This window comes from Anas acuta, chromosome 2 (assembly GCF_963932015.1).
Source record: "Anas acuta chromosome 2, bAnaAcu1.1, whole genome shotgun sequence".
In the NCBI taxonomy this organism is placed as follows: Eukaryota; Metazoa; Chordata; class Aves; order Anseriformes; family Anatidae; genus Anas; species Anas acuta.
The window spans coordinates 130,023,466-130,041,978 of record NC_088980.1 but is presented as its reverse complement, the minus strand read 5'-3'; positions in this window follow the sequence as shown (position 1 = coordinate 130,041,978).

The window sequence follows — 18,513 nt, the reverse complement described above, 5'->3', positions numbered from 1 at the left end:
CAAATGCTATTATTAAGAAGATTTTTGGGAAAACACGATAAAGAACTTATTTATTTATCTATTTATTTTATAACATTTAATAAAATGTATTAACTTCCAGTGAATAAACTAAACAGTTGACATTTATTCTAAGATTTCTTTGGTTTATGCCATTCACAGACAGTTGTAAGCATAAAATTAAGGTCAGTCACCTCCGGATTTGTGGCAGATATGAATTGCCCTTCATGTTATGAATGAACGGCCTATGTCTGGCTTCCATTTGTTTAGTATTAACAACTATAATATAACTTACATATATCATTGCCACATAAATGAAAGATTGACATGTCATCTATGACTTGAAACTAACAATACAGAATTCAAACTTAGACTTCATTTCTATTAAAACCAAAGCACTTCTGAATTAAAAAATAAAAATAAAAAAATAAAAAAAAATCCATTGTAATGTTATTATGTTTACACACATTGACACTTCTACTATTGTCTAGATATCTATGTAAAAAAATTACCATGAAAACCTCACAGTTTCTCCTATGACAGATAATAAGGAGAGCTGGTACCTGTATCAGCAAAAATGTTCACCGTTTCTTAACTTTATAGAGAGAAATTTGAAAATAGAGAGAAAAATGCATTATTTAGTCACTTTCTGGTAATTTTTCTGTTTTGGAAAAATATATGATTTATGTATTTAATTTTATGTAGTCTTTCTTATTAACTTGCTAAATTGAGAAGAGTTGAAATTCATATATTTTGCAGAAAGTTAGGTGTTTCATTGTCATTGAAATATCTTATTGTTTTTATCATTCATTTTTATCTTTTTTATCTTTTTCCAAATGGTTTGTTCAAATACTTTATTCAAAGATGTTGAATAAAGTTATCATTATATCAAATATATATTAAAGAAAAACATATTTTGTAAGATTAAATAAACAATTTTGGTCCAATTGAAGAGCTTCACATTTTTTATTATGGAATCTATATTTTATTATTATTATTTATTTATTTATTTATTATTTTTTAATGAAAGAAAGAGCACTTTTTGATGACTATTTGTCATTGTGCCTTTTACTAGGATTTCAAGTCCTGTTACTTATGGTAGATTATGGCACGAGACAGTTGAAATTGAAACATCCTAAGTTTTACAGAACTCAAGTTTCTTGTGAATGTTTAATGTTCATTGTGTAATGAACATGTTTAGTGTTTGGGTACACTGGCCTATACCTGTTGTCTAAGAATATAATAATATTGCATTACCTCTAGCACAACTTTAGAAAATCTTTTTTTCTTATTGGAAAAAGAAAACAAAGAAAAAGGGAAGGAGAAGGAGAAGGAGAAGGAGAAGGAGAAGGAGAAGGAGAAGGAGAAGGAGAAGGAGAAGGAGAAGGAGAAGGAGAAGGAGAAGGAGAAGGAGAAGGAGAAGGAGAAGGAGAAGGAGAAGAAGGAGAAGGAGAAGGAGAAGGAGAAGGAGAAGGAGAAGGAGAAGGAGAAGGAGAAGGAGAAGGAGAAGGAGAAGGAGAAGGAGAAGGAGAAGGAGAAGGAGAAGGAGAAGGAGAAGGAGAAGGAGAAGGAGAAGGAGAAGGAGAAGGAGAAGGAGAAGGAGAAGGAGAAGGAGAAGGAGAAGGAGAAGGAGAAGGAGGAGAAAACAAAAACAACAACAGCAACAACAATAAAAGGAAAAGAAAACCTTCGGAACCCATGTTTAAACTCCCATACTTGAAATTAAATATTTGAAAATATAACTACAGTTTGAAAATATAACTAAGTATTTCAGCTAATTGTAAGATAATATATTTTATTTGTTTTCTTTTCACAGAGGGCATCAGTTTACCAAAACTAGAGCAATTTATGAAAAAGTTTATCTAATAAAATAATAAGTAAATGGGTTATAAATTTTAGATAGTTAAAAAATTAAAAAAGGAAAAGGGGGGGGGGGGGAAAGAGGAGCTGATATGTCATAATAAATTAGAAATAGCAACAACTGAAAAAATTGTCATCTTGAGCCATACTAAAAATCTTCCTTTTTTTTTTTTTTTTTTTTTTTTTTTGCTTGAGATTTTGTACCCTGTATACAAGAGTGATTTTTAACTTGATTGTTTCAAAACTTTAAACATCAAAAAGCAGGGCCATAGTACTTTTATGAGTATCTACTGAATGCATGTGATGTGTTTCCTAAATGGAATGAAGCCCATAAATCCTACTACGTTAAAGTTGGAAAGTTATTAAAATTGAATGTTCGTCAAGACATATTTGTTAAAAATTGGCTGGCTGGCTTAATGGTCAGCTACAAAGCTACTACACAGTCAGTCAGAAATAAATAAGGTAAAGAAAAACATGAATAAGATGGCTTCTTCTCTGTGTGTGTCATGTTCTTAGAATTTTGTGTATGAATGAAATATTGCAATTCTTACACTGTTTTTAACTACAGAGAAACAGAAATAAGTATTCTAGACATGATTTCCTACCAATTGTAAAGAGGTGGACTTAGATGTGAGCCTTGTGGCTGGTGCCCCCAGTACCAATATGTGTGTCAAGTTAGAATGTTATATGCTATTTACCACATGTGACACAGTCTTAAAATACTGCAATATTTTATTCAAATTGGGCAGGCAGATAATTTTCATCTTGTGTTTTCTACCTCTGCTGCAGTGGGACTGAACCTCTTCTGTCTCGTTGATACTATTCTGGGAAGCCTGTCTGAAGGAATATGCTTTCCCTACTGCTTTGTGCCACCACTGTTCACAATCATATTGCTCAAAGCCATTCCTGAGACTGCTGAACATTTCTGTGCTGTGCACTGCTGTGCAGCCTGTCTCTTCTAGTGAAGCAGCAATGGGATGTTATGGAAGGGGGTTGCTATGCGATGCTAAGGAGGGGTAAGTCCTAAGACAGTTTCAGGCAGTCATACTGAAGGTTTTGACAAGAAGTGAAATCTTACAGATAATCCTTTGTTGTTGTTTTCTTTTGTTTTCATGGAGAAGAGGGTAGAGACAAGAGCAAATCCACTGTTTCTTTTTATTGTTATATTCTGATTCACCTGTAGCTACTCCGAATGAATGAATCAAGTCATTTTAGGCCTTGACTTTGCAATTTATATGTGCCTGGATGTCACTGCAATTTTTCATAAGCACTACATATGAAAAAAGTATTTACTTTAATACAAGCTGTGATTTTTTATTTTTGATACAGTATAATAGTGTTCGACATGTTTAGCATAATCTGTAGTTATTTGAATGACCTTATTTCCTAATGCTCTTTCATTTTTTTTAAGTGTTCACCCTAAGGTTTTCACGCTCCCTGTGCATTTTAGAATGCATATTATCATATCTTCAGCTCATACTTTGTTTCTGATCACTTCCAAGACTCAGATATCTTTCACAATATTAAAATTTATTATCTTAATGGAGATACGGAAATATATTAGGCAGTGAATGATTCATTAGTTTTCAGAAAAGACTTATTATTATGTATTTCATATACCCGGATGAGGCAACAAGCTCTTCATTTTGCTTACTTTTTTGTCTCAGATGAATTTTCCTCACATCCTTTCCATATTCCTTTTTATTCTTAGAGGTGCTGATGTGCATTCTTAAACTGTACAATTCTGCATTTGGATTTATCAGTTTTAATGATAAATTTAAAACAATGTTGGTAGAATAGACTGCAGTACATGAATGGACAATAAAAATGGGGCTGATTAATTATACTCAATTTTATACTTGAACATTCTTCATTTCTGTGATGTACAAAATCACTGCATAGATTTTTTGCCTTTTAACAATTGAGAAAATTTTGTACTAAACACCAAAAGGCTTTGAAAGGTAATAATATTAAATATATTGAAATCCTAAATATTTAGCAAAAGCAAATGGTATAAAACCTGATGCTTTTTCGTTATAGTTTTCTCTAAATATGAGTTCTTCATTATTGTATAGGTTTACTTTTATATCTGTAAAGCTATACCTGTTTAAAAATAAGTATTTCATAGAATAACAGAATGGCTTGGGTTGGAAAGGACCTTAAAGATCATTTAATTCCAATCACCCTGCCATGGGCAGAGATGCCACCCACTAGATTGGTTTGCCCAGGGCCTTGTCAAACTTGGTTTTGAACACCTCCAGGTAAGGGGTATCCACAACTTCTCTGGGCAACCTGTGCCAGTGCCTTACCACCCTCACAGTGAAGAATTTACCCTAACCCATAATCTAAATCTCTTTTAGTTTAAAGCCATTCTCCCTTGTCCTGTCATTGTCTGCCCAAGTAAAAAAAAAAAAAAAGTTTCTCTCATATTTTTTATAAGACCCTCTTTTTATTTATTTTGTTACTTTTCGACTTCAAAGGTTATGTACACCATATCTTGACTATGACTAAATGGTCATGGATATGTCCAAAGATATCACAGAATCACAGAATTTCTAGGTTGGAAGAGACCTCAAGATCGAGTCCAACCTCTGACCTAACACTAACAAGTCCTCCACTAAACCATATTCCATATCCCTCATCTAAACGTCTTTTAAAGACCTCCAGGGATGGTGACTCCACCACTTCCCTGGGCAGCCTGTTCCAATGTCTAACAACCCTTTCGGTAAAGAAGTTCTTCCTAACATCCAACCTAAAATGCCCCTGGCACAACTTTAGCCCATTCCCCCTTGTCCTGTCACCAGGCACATGGGAGAACAGACCAACCCCCACCTTGCTACAGCCTCCTTTAAGGTAGAGAGCGATAAGGTTGCTCCTGAGCCTCCTCTTCTCCAGGCTGAACAAGCCCAGCTCCCTCAGCCGCTCCTCATAGGACTTTTTCTCGAGACCCCTCACCAGCTTGGTCGCCCTTCTCTGGACTCGCTCAAGCACCTCGATGTTCTTCTTGCATTGAGGGGCCCAAAACTGAACAAAGTACTCGAGGTGCGGCCTCACCAGAGCCGAGTACAAGGGGACAATCACTTCCCTAGACCTGCTGGTCATACTGTTTCTGATACAAGCCAGGATGCCGTTGGCCTTCTTGGCCACCTGAGCACACTGCTGGCTCCGATTCAGCCGACTATCCACCATCACTCCCAGGTCCTTCTCCGCCAGGCAGCTTTCCAACCACTCCTCTCCCAGCCTGTAGCACTGCTTGGGGTTGTTGCGCCCCAGGTACAGGACCCGGCACTTGGCCTTGTTAAACTTCATACAGCTGGGCTCAGCCCATCAGTCCAAGCTATCCAGATCCTCCTGCAGAGCCTTCCTAACCTCGAGCAGATTGACACACGCACCTCACTTGGTGTCATCTGCAAACTTACTGAGGGTGCAATCAATGCCCTCGTCCAGATCATTGATGAAGATATTAAAGAGGACTGTCCCCAGCACCGAGCCCTGGGGAACGCCACTAGTGACCGGCCTCCAACTGGATTTGATTCCATTCACCACAACTCTCTAGGCCTGGCTATCCAGCCAGTTTCTAACCCAACAAAGCGTACGCCAGTTCATGCCACGAGCAGCCAGTTTCTTGAGGAGAATGCTGTGGGAAATGGTGTCAAAAGCCTTGCTGATTTCAAGGTAGACCACATCCTCAGCCTTTCCCTCATCCACCCAGCGCGTCACTTTGTCATAGAAGGAGATGAGGTTCGTCAAGCAGGACCTGCCTTTCATAAACCCATGCTGACTGGGCCTGATCACCTGCTTGCCCTGTAAGTGCCACGTGGTTACACTCAAGATAATCTGCTCCATGAGCATCCCTGGCACTGAGGTCAAACTGATAGGCCTGTAGTTCCCTGGGTCTGCCCTCCGGCCCTTCTTGCAGATGGGCGTCACATTTGCTAGCCACCAGTCGACTGGGACCTCCCCCGATAGCCAGGAGGGTTGATAAATGATGGAAAGCAGTTTGGCCAGCTCCTCTGCCAGTTCTCTCAGTATCCTCGGGTGGATCCCATTTGGCCCCATCGACTTGCGCACATCCAAGTGCCGTAGCAGGTCGCCAACCATTTCTTCATGGATAGTGAGGACCACATTCTGTTCCCCATCCCCTTCCACCAGCTCAGGGTACTGGGTATCCAGAGAACAACCGGTATTGCCGCTAAAGACTGAGACAAAGAAGGCATTAAGCACCTCCTCCTTTTCCTCATCTTTTGTAACTAGGTTTCCCCCCACATCCAGTAAAGGGTGGAGATACAACTTAGTCCTCCGTTTTGCGTTGATGTATTTGTAAAAAGATTTTTTGTTGTCTTTGACGGCAGTAGCCAGATTGAGCTCCAGATGAGCTTTGGCCTTTCTAATTTTTTTCCTGCACAGCCTCGCAACATCGTACAGCCTCTCAACATCAAAAACTAACTATGACTAACTATGACTAAATGGTCATGGATATGTCCAAAGATATGGACGCTAAAACAATCTATATGCAACAGAATCCTGACGTTATGCTTTATATAGATACAGTAATATATACAGCACTACTACAATTTATAATCTGACACTTTTTAAGACAGTAAAGACGGTTGGTTGCTCTGTTGGAATTCAAGACTGTCATTTACAGAAGCCTATTTATAACTGGATACTGGTTCATAAGTAAGAGACTGTTGGTGGAAGGGAGGTTGTAATACTGTTACAGCCCTCCTTTTAATTTTTGTCATGAAATGTATGATGCAGCAGCAATAGATCTAACCTAATCAGCGCTGGTGTAAGGACATCTGTGCTTGTTTTTCTGCCCCCAAACTGTCTTGTGGTTACTTTTGATTTCCTCAGCAGTCTATTGTTGCCTTTGTGCTGTAAGTGCTGTTTTCTTTTGTACTTGTCTAATAGTGGCTCCAGTAATGTTTTGGTTTCTGTCTTTGGTGGTAGAAGTTACATCACCAAGTAGAAATCTCAAAGACTAGTCTAGATCTGGAGCTTATGAAAACAAACTATCATTTTTTTTCCCAGAGCTCAGCTGTATCAGTTGGCAAAGGTGGTTTCGACAAAGTTGACTAACTGCAGATGCCCAATGAATCTTGAACATTCATGGAAATCAGTTACCATGAACATCAAATTATGACCCATAAATCTCGGTGTTTTAAGGAAAAAGACCAAACCAGACAATAAAATTAAACATTCTCTAATAGACAATAAACAAATAAACGAGTAAATGCAAAGAACACAGATACATCTGGAAACAAACAAACAAAAAAACAAACAAAACATGTGATGGCAGCAAATGTTGTTTTGCCTTTGATTTCTCTTTTTTTTTGAGTTATCGGCTTTTCAGTTCATCATTTATGTATGTTTTGTCTACTGCCCATGGCTACCTTGCTGTGCTCCTCCTAAGACCAACATGGAAGAATGAACATTAAATAATTGCTTTAGCAAGTGGAATTAAACACAAGAAAAAAAAAAAAACAACAACAACAACAAAAAAACTGATGTTGCTTACCAAAATAGAGGATGCATATTTTCATTTTAAAAAAGGCTGACAATATTATCGGAGTGTTATGTGCACTATGAATTGTTTTGGATTTTTTGTTTTACTTATTTGTCTGTGGGGATCTATCTATTTTTCACACTGTCCTCAGTTCAATTCACGAGAGATTAGTTCATAGTTTGTTTGTTTGTTTGTTTTCTTATTATTTTTTATAAGATTAAGTGCTCTAAACCAGTGTTTTAAAATGAGCTCAAATGGTACTGATATTGTTCCAGCTTTTCATACTTATCCTGACAGAAGTACCAGCTAGAGGTAGCAACAGCCTTCACAAGTCCTAGTCCTCATGGGTGTCTTCAACCACCCCAGTATCTTTGGATGGACAACACAGCAGGGCATAAGCAATCAAAGAGGTTCCTGGAGTGTGTTGGTAATAAATTCCTTCTCCAAGTGCCAGAGAAACCAATGAGGAAATGTGCTATGCCGGACTGAGTTTTCATCAACAAGGAGTGGCTTGCTGGGAAAGTGAAGCTCAAGGGCAGCCCTGGTTGCACTGCCCGTGAAATGGTGGAATTCACTTAATCCATGTAATCACATTTTCTGGTATTCAACTCATATTTTAAGCTGTCTAGAAACTGGGCAACTAGTCTGAACTAGGCAGGTACTTTGGAATGAGATGAGATGCCCTCTTAAAGTTCTCAGCTCTCTTTCTCAACAGGAGTGGTAGCTAGAGTAGCAAACTTTTTCTACACACATAAAATGCAGATAACATTAGGTTGAAGAATCAGTGTGGTTATGCGCTATCACTCTAAGTAATGGCAGGGAAATACCTGTGAACTGTCCCAATGCAATAAGGAAGGGTTCTGGAAACATGGTATGACTGATTGCCCATTTGAAGTGGCTGTACACTAACACATGCAGCACAGGAAACAAGTAAGAGGAATTGGAAACCATTGTGCAATTAGACAGATATGGCCTGATTGCTATGACTGAAACATGGTGGGATGAATCACCAAACTGGAACATTGGAATAGAGGGCTACAAACTCTTCAGAAGGGATAGAGAGAGAAGGAAGGGAGGGAATGTTGTCCTCTACGTTAGGGAAGGGATTTATTGTGAAGAGTTGCCTCTGAGAAACAGCCATGGAGAGACTGAGAGCTTGTGGGTGAGAGTTAAAGACCACACCAATAAAGGATAGCTTGTGGTTGGCATCTATTACAGGCTGCTTGATCAAGAGGAGCCTATGGATGAAGAATGTTTACTTCAACTACAAGTGTCACGCTTTCACACCCTCTTCCTGAAGAGCAAACTTCAAGCTATTTAAAGACCTAGTAGATGAGATCCTCTGGATTACCGTCCTTAGGGAGAAAGGAGCTGATCAGAGTTGGAGGTTCTTTAAGGATGTTTGTATTAGAGTGAAAGAACTCTCCATCCCCCTTCGTAAAAAAGCAGGCAAGGAGGGCAAACAACTGGGATGGCTGAGCAAGGACCTGTTGGTCAAACTGTGGTGCAAGAAGGAAATGCACAGGCAGTGAAAGCAGAGAGATGTGGCCTGGGAAGAGTACAGAGATACTGTCCAGATGTGCAGGGAGGACATAAGAAAAGCCAAGGCACAGATGGAACTGAACTTGGTAAGGGATGCAAAGAATAACGGGAAGGGATTCTATAGGCACATTGTGCAGAAAAGAAAGGCCAAGGAGAATGTTCTCCTTTTAAGGATGATAAGGGTGAACTGGTAAAGACAGGCTGATGTACTCAACAACTTCTTTGCCTCCGTCTTCACTGACAGACAGGTTTCCAAAGTCTTTCATTTCTCTGCACCCATATATGGAGGCTGGGGAAGCAAAGTGCCACTCACTGTAATTGAAGAGGAAGCTCAAGACCACCTGATGAAATGGGTACAAGTCCTTGGGACCTGATGACATTCATCCCAGGGTCCTGAGGGAACTGGCTGATGTAGCTGCCCAGCCTCTCTTCATCATATCTGAAAAGTTCTGGTGGTCAGGCGAAGTCCCTGGTGACTGGAAAAAAGGAAACATCAAGCCTCTTTTTAAAAAGCGTAGAAAGGAGGACCTGAGGAACTACAGAATAGTGATCCTCACCTCTGTGCCTGGCAAGATCATGGAAATATCCTCCTGGAACCAATATTGAGACACATGCAAGACAAAGAGGTGATCCGAGACAGTCAGCATGGCTTCACCAAGGGTAAATCGTGCCTGACCAATCTGGTGGCTTTATACGATGCAGTGACTGCACCTGTTAGTAGAGGAAGACTGACTGATGTCATCTACCTGGACTTCTGGAAGGCCTTTGACATGGTCCCACATGACATCCTGGTCTCCAAACTGGAGAGAGATTGATTTGATAGGTGGACCATTCAATGGATAAGGAACTGGCTTGAAGGTCACACCCATAGAGTTGCAGTCAATATCTATATGTCCAAGTGGAAGCTGGTGACAAGTGGTGTACCTCAGGGGTCTGTCCTAGGATAGGTACTGTTTAATATTTTTATCAATGACATAGACAGTGGGATAGAGTGCACCCTCAGCAAATTGGCAGATGACACCAAGCTGAGTGGTGCAGTTGATACAACAGAAGGAAGAGATGCCATCCAAAGAGACTTGAACAGGCTTGAGAAGTGGGCCCACATGAACTGCATGAGGTTCAACAAATCCAAGTGCAAGATGTTGCACCTTGGCCGGAGCAATCCCAGACATGAGTACAGACTGGGTGAAGAACTTATTGAGAGCAGCCCTGTTTAAAAGGACTTTGAGGCTCTGAGAGATCAAGAGCTTGACATGAGCCAGCACAGTGTGCTTGCAGCCTAGAAGGCCAACTGCATCCTGGGCTGCATTGAGAGAGAAGTGACCAGCAGGTCAAGGGAGGTGACTGTCCTCCTCGACTCTGCCGTCATGAGGCCCTATCTGGAGTACTGCATCCGGGTATGGAGCCTCCAGCACAAGAAGGATATTGATCTGTTAGAATGGGTCCAGGGGAGGGATACAATGATGATCAAGGGGCTGGAGCACCTCTCCTACCTAGAAAGGCTGAGAGATGGAGCTGTTCAGCCTAAGGAAGAGGAGGTGCTGGGGGGACCTCATTGCAACCTTTCAGTACTTGAAAGGGACTTATAAAAAAAAGATGAGGAGAAACTCTTTGTTCAATCAAATAATGACAGGATGAAAGGGAATGGTTTTAAACTAAAAGTAGGGAGGTTTAGATTAGAGGTTAGGAGGGAATTCTTTACTCAGAAGGTGGTGAGGCGCTGGAAAAGGTCGCCCAGAGAGGTTGTAGATGCCCCATCCCTGAAGGTATTCAAGACCAGGTTAGATGAGGCCCTGAGCAACCTGGTCTAGTGGGTAGTGTCTATGGCCCGCCTATGGTGGGGGTGGGGGAGGGGAGGGTGGAACTAGGTGATTTTTGAGGCCCCTTCCAACCCAAGCCATTCTGTAATTCTATGATAATTGTATCTAGCTGGCTTTTGAATATATCCAGTGAAGAAAACTCCTCAACTTTCCAGAAAACTTGTGTCACCCTCACAGTAAAGAAATTTTCCCTCATGTTCAGACAGAAGTTCCTTGTATTCTGTGCTTGTTGACTCTTGTCCTACGACTGGACACTGAGAAGAATCAGGCCTGTTGCCTCTCAATAAAAGAAAGGGAAAATATTTGGGAGTATAAGGAAGTGTCCTTGAAAGCCAATTTATGGTGAGGACCTATTTCCTTTTTTTAAGGACATGGATGTAGTACAGACATATAAAGTTCTAACAATGTTATCAGTTTTATCATAAAGTTGATAATTTACAATAATTCATAACAGTCTTGAAAAGTCAAAATATATTCCCACTTAGTATTTGGAAAAAAGAATATGTGCAACAGTTGTCAAGGGATTCATTGAGGAGCAATTGCTAAATATAACATAAAGTCAATGATTACTAGAAGTGAAAAGAACTGAAATCTTTGGCAGTGAGTCTGATGAGCTCTCTGAAACTATGAGTAATACATATCTTCATCAAGTCACAAGCTAGTTAGTTTTCTAAGGTCTATTGTAAAAATTAAAACAATGATATCACTATTTGAACAAAAATATTGATCTGGATGATGTAATTAACTTCAGACTAGTTACCAACGTCTAAAAAATGCTTAAACTGGAACAGGATGCAGTAAGTACTGAATTAAAGGAACATAGCCAAACTGACACTAAACAGTGTACTTTTATGGCCATCAGGCAAGTAACAAACTCAATACTTTTTTTTTTTTCACTTTTTTTCTTTTTTTTTTCCTTTTTTTTTTTTCCAATGAAATTATTTTTCTAGTTGATAAGTGCATTTAATGGAAGTTTGTATAGTATCTTCATTGAAAATAGCAATGTTCTTAACATTAAATGAATAAACAACAACACATAATAAACAACACATGGATCATAGAATGATTAGAGATGGGAAAATTACCTTGCACAGATGTAGCATGATACAAATGCCTAGTATTGGCCTGAATTATTCTTTGAGTTTAATGATGATTTGTGGAAAAATATGAAACACCTGCTTACAGTATTTTCAGATCTGATTTAAATGTGGTATTTGTGGGCATAAATAAATTTGGAACTTCTCACTTATACTGACTAATAAGAATTGAGCCTTTTGTTCTATTTGTAACCCTCTCACATCAGCAAAGGACAGCTTCATGGGCACAAAACTTAACTGTAATCCTGGATGACATCTTTGTTCTTGAAGTTTATGCAGCATGCACAGCATGCTTACCTTTTTCAGTGTAGCAGTCAGGCTTATAGTCTTTCTGCACCATTATATTATGATAGAGTTTGAAATTAACATATACTTCTATAAGCAGATTTTAAAGCGGGGATTGTTACAGCATGCACAGTGAATAGTAGAGATTTTGTGCAAGGGTAAATTACATTTACTATGCCTTTAAGTATAGACAGTGTGTAGTTGGCCAAATGACCTAAATAGCACAACAGTAACCAAATTGTGACTCAGGCAATCACTGATGTTTTTTTTTGTTTTGTTTTGTTTTGTTTTTTTTTCAGGAAGAAGGGAAGTCCTAAAGCTCATGAAGATTGCTTTTGCCTCCATGATAGTTCCATTGTGACAGCTGCAGCCCATGATATGGGAATTATTCCCCGTGTTTGCAGGCTGCAATGGCAGGAGAGGAGAAGCAGCCCTGGAACATCAGTATTCAGCACCTAAGGAAGCAGACTGTGAATTATGATCTGTGTATCACTGAATTTCCATTTGTCTGATAGAGTCTTTTGGGGGGAGATAATGTGCTAGAACGAAAAAAAAAAAAAAAAAAGATGACGCCATTGTTCCAGTGAACTGTAGGATGTACAGCTTGCTGTCCCTGAATCTCTTTCTAGTTAAAGAACAAAATAAATTTAATTTTCACAGCCACTAATGCTATTCCTATATTCAGTCTAGGTCTCTCTCTCATTGATTATAGCTGCATAATATTTAAATACTGAAAGTCAAAATGTCTAAGTTATCATATCTTCTTATGAGAGTCAGGAATTCAAGCTCTAAAACTTCTTTTTGATTCATACTACTTTTGATTGTTTGATAAATCAGTTCATTTTTCCCTGTCTCACATCTTATGTGCTTATCATAGAATCATAGAATCATGCCAAACTCACTTTCCATAGTGTTGAAAAAATGTTTCTGCACAAGGTTTATGAATCAACTCTGGTTCTTTGAAAACAATACATATGTGAAAATTTAAGTTTTATAGGAAATTAGATTTTGTATTTTTATTTCATTTCAATTTGTTTCTATGAGTCTGAACAATGCTAAATTTATCTATCAGTTACTAGTTATCAGTTTTTAGTTCCTTGGAAGGCTATAATGCCACTGAAATACAGTTCTTAATGTGTTTATGTAGAATTGTCTTTAAATTTATGCCCTATAAACAGGCATAATCATTTCAGTTTAACAATTGCTTTAATCAGTATTTCAGAATGACAACTTAGAATTATCCTATTAACTTTGTTATTGCAGCATTTATAGCCTTAGCAATAGATAGCCATTTGGATACTATCACCGTATAACTGCATCTGAAGGAAAGAGTGAAAGGAGATAAATGCACAACTTTAGTCTGTGGTATGAGAATGTCCTTTTCTGTGTTACAAATGTCAATATTTCTAGGTCATTACTTAATAACTCTACTAGTTGGAGAATGCTGTACGATCTACTTTTATTATTGAACATATTACTATACCACGATTAACTATAAAAAGATCATACTTTTTTATAGCAAAACAGTTTCAAATCTTTATTTTTCAACTATTCAGTAAATTCAGAAGTGGAGCTAGAAAGATATTTTTCCATTACATCCTCTTGACAAAATTTATACAGCTATCTCATCAGACTCTTTTGGCTATAAAAGCACAGAGTCACAAGGAAACAAGAATACATTGGACTTGTGATACACCTTATCAAAATGTAAGATAAGAATGTAAAGAAATGACAACCTCTAGACAGATCCTTTAAGTAAATACATTTCAGTACCATCTTTAAGTACTGTTATTTAGTACTTCGTGCCTTAGAAAATGAATGGTACCATAGTTTAAAAATCTGTATACATGACTGCCCTTTGAAAAAACAGCCAACGGAGGAGATGCCCTTTCAGCTAAAGTGAGAGCTAGCTGAACTGCTGCAGTCAATTCACTTTAAAGGCTTGTATCCTTTCCCTCTGCTAACTTTTTCACTGGTTATGTGATAAATTTAATGATGATTTTTCAATATAGTTGGTATTTAAAAAAAATAATATCATTTTAGCACACCCAACCACACTCCAAAGAAAGCAAGACAGAGACCTACAATGGACCATGGAGAACAGGCTATCTCCAGTACAGAAATAAAAAATGCAGTACAGAAATAAAAATCCACAGAGTGGTCTTGCCCCTGTGTTATGCTTCTTTCATGGCTGTAATTTGTGAGCCAATGGTAACGTGATTGTTTTTCAGTTCAGTGCCAACATGCAACATGCAACATCACCTTACCTAACTTGCGTTTTGATACTCTATGTTGCTTATACTCCTCTAATTCAATCCCTTTATTTGAGCTCATGATGGTTCTAAATAACTATGTCATCGAGTATTTATCCATGTTTGTTCTATTTCTGAATTCTTTCTGCCAGGTAGTCACCAGCCACCCACCTTTCAGTCCCATGGTTCATTTAGACTTTGTACCTCATGACCATGTTTACTTTCTTCCTAATTTTCCTGCCCACTTCTCTTCTGCCTCCTAAGTTCTTTTTCCTCTACAAGCTCTCCCAACATTTAGACCAAACGTTTTTCTCTATTAGGGATAGGAAGTGAAAGCATTGGTAGATTCTTAATTCTGGTGAATGGGCTGATATGAATTGTGTAGGATTTGTGGTGGGAAACTTATGAGCCTGAAACTATAGTATAATGGAATAATCTTACTTGAGCAAGAATCTTCAAAAGCATTAGCTTCAGGATTTTAACATGTACCAACATACATATACACATATATTTTCCCCCAACCAGAACTGAATTAATCAAATTAAATTATATTTTCCTAGAGAAAACAAATGACAAAAATTTGAGACATGGTTATCTTGTAATAAATTTTAATAATGTTTCACATCATCAGGAGGCAATAGCAATAAAAGGATAAAGTTACATAAAGAAAATAACCAAGCACAGAAATTTGTCTTTTAAAGTACTACAGCTAATCCTTCAAGGAAAATAAATGACATTATAAGTGACACTTTCCAAATATTATTATATAGAAAATGTGCATGAAAAATATTATTCAAATATTTAAATTTGGAAAAACTAGAAGGAAAAGCAATATTTATCATGCAAAAATAAAGCAATAATAATTATTGTCAATAATAATATTTCCAACTAAGACATTGCAGAAGCATTTATAATATAAAGTGCTTTTCATTATCACAAAAAATCATCATTTTGTACAAATAAAATCTTCTATTCAAACATTCAGGTAAATAAAAATTATTTCTGAACAACCATGAAAAATAAGAAATAACAGAAATAATATAGAAATAGTTGTAGAAATTGTAGAAAAATGTAGAAATAATTCAAGAATAACTTTGGGTTGTAATTCATTCACAAAACAAAACTATGCCTGGGGAAAAAATGAAAAACCTGTTAGAGAATTTTGTCTATTGTTATTAAAATATGTCAACAGGGAAATGTTGTTTTCTTTTTTCCGTCTGTAAATCTTGATGGACCACTTCAATTTTGGAGTTGCTGCACCACTATTTTGTAAGTGAAAACCACAGAGCCTTCTCATTCCTGACAAAAGTAAGATGAATATATTCCTTGAGAATGAAAATTTTCTAGAAGAATAGACATGCTATTACCAATGTAAGTTGTGACAATCTGTGTTATATTTGCTTTCAAATACTGGAAGACAATCATTCTTATTTCACATGAAATTTGTCCCTTACAGATTTTTATGAGCAGATTGCAGGAAACTTTACTTCTATTCAGGTCGTTAGATTTTGAATAAACAAAGGATCACATATTTACTGTACATAATGTTACTCTCCACAGAAGAGAAAGACTCAGTACAATTCTGTCTCTTAATTGAATGACTAAATAGTGAAAACCTTAGAAGGAACAGGGAGGCATTTCTTGAATTTTAAACATAAGAAAAGAGCAGATCTTTAAAGTTAACATACCTGAATGTTTCATATTCCAGAACTAGGAACTTAAAGTATATTACCAGATAAAAGCATTTAGTCATTGGTTGAGCAGGGAAGGCAAAAGTTTAATGTACAATATATGGTTAGTTGAAATGTATATGTATATCAAAACAGACAAAGAAACTGCAAAATCTGTAATGACAATTAGGATAAGTAATGATATCTGTGATCAACATGGGGAATCTCTACTGTCTCTGCAATAGAAATCATTGCTAAAATCCTGACAATTGGCATATAAAAAACAAGTGGAGGGATATCACTTTTTATATTCAACAGGTTTGACTTAGTTCTGAATATTAATACATCTCAAGTTATAAATGAAGAATACGCCACATATAGTATGGGCAGTTAAAGCCTGATGATGTTCATGGTCCTGTATACATCAACAGACTATTGCCCTGACCCAAACTTTGCTTGTACAGTCTTAGTAACCTAAGACTTCACTAGAGCCATTCTACTATAAAATATTTACTCAAATTTGATGAGAGGCTGATGGATTTCATACATGAGTTAGAATCCAGAAGAATTAGGAACTGGAAAAAAAAAAAATGTTTAATGTATTAGAAGTTAGATATCTGTTTTCTGCTCTTCAGATTTTGGAAACATCCCATATTGCCATTACAGAAATGCTGCGCTTAAATTGCATTGAAAATGTGTAAGATGTTCACTGCATTTTAAATCTACAGACCATTTCCAGATCCATATAAAATACAGTTTTGATCATACCCATGGCTAATCCTCCCATTACAGACAGTACCTTAAAAACCCTTTTAAAGAGGATTTTAATACTAATAAGCTTTGAAGGCTTCCAGTTGGGCTTATTTATAGATCTTGCTATGACCTACAATAATGTAAACTAATTGTTTAGTACAACACAGAATCATTGTTGGGAGGAAGGAATAAAAGTGGAAGATTGGTGAGAAAGATGGGACGAGAATGGAAAACTGGTGAGGAAGACTGTAAATATACTCAAGTGACCTTGCCACTAGGAATGCATGAAGTCTGGAGAGTAGTAATGTAGGAAAACACATAAATTGTACATGCTGCTGTTTATCCTCTGTGTTTGACAAGTGGCACACCTGTATATAGTTAATGTAGGTGTTCGGTAGACTTGGAAGTGCCCTATCAGACACGCTTGAGTTTCTGGCCTTGGTACAGAGAAGATCAAAAAGCACAGTGAAGATCAAAGCATGGTAGTAAACAACACCTCTGTGAGCCCTTGAGAAACAGGTGTAAACAACAGGTCAGTGATCCTCTAGCATGGACTGAGCTTAGTGGTGCCTTCATCCCTGCTTGTGTGCCTCTGTGTACGTGTTCCTTTGGGGATCCCCTGGTTGGCAAGGTAATGAAAATAAATTTAGTCTTTGAATTTCAGCTGTGGGTCTGTGGTTGTTCCTGCTGCCTGCCTGTGCTGACTCACACAATCATGAAATGACTAAAGTACCTAGATTTTGATCACTAACATAATTTGTCTGACCATGCTGTAGAGTTCAATCTGCAGAGCTAGACATTTCTAGATTGGTAGATGTGTCTTACACAGTCTAGGAAAAGATATATGATCTTCTGTGGTCACCTGGAAAACTCCTACAGTGAGCTAGTTATCTACAGCTAACCAAGATGGAGCACCAAACACAGGTATTTTTTTTTCCTTCATTTTTTAACAGTAATGGTATAAATCTATATATATATAATGATATTTATTTATTTATATTTATATGTATATATATATATATATATATTTATGAGTTAGGAAGTCTTTTAACACCATTACTGTATCAAGGTTCTAAAAAGTGAAGGCACTACTTCATTTTGTACTCCAGTTCCCCATAGGCAGAAGCAGTGCAGCAATAGCTTAAATAAAATTAAAAGTGGCTCTTAGGTTTGTGGGACAATTATTTCTTTGGGCTATATTTTGGTGTAGACAATGGACAGGTAATTCTCACTTAAAGATATTTGTTTACCTTGTGGATGTCAACAGCTGAACTAGTTTTCTGGAGTCCTTTTTGTAGCCAGTGGAGATGTAGTTACCATTTTATTTCAGATATCTGTTTTAACATGAAATTAACTGTATCCTGGGAGTAGTTGGAGTGGATAAGCAGGTGAGGATTAATAATAACTGAGGATTAGTGAACATTACAGAATGAGTTGAATTTCTCAGTTAAGACCTATGTTCTTATGATCATAAGTCCTATTTTGCATACAGTTCTGAAATATTTTGGGTAGTTGTTTTATGGTGAAAAAGAAGCTGCAGAACATGATCTTCGTGACAGATCATAAAACTGAAATATGACCAATGGCTCCCAAGTATGGTCACTGATTTGTTTTTCAGAGTCCTTTCTTTTCAATCAAAAACAAACTTCCAATAATAATCCAGTTACTAAAATAATTCACCAGATTGGCAGTAATATTTTTTTGCCAACATAAATGGGAAAATTATGA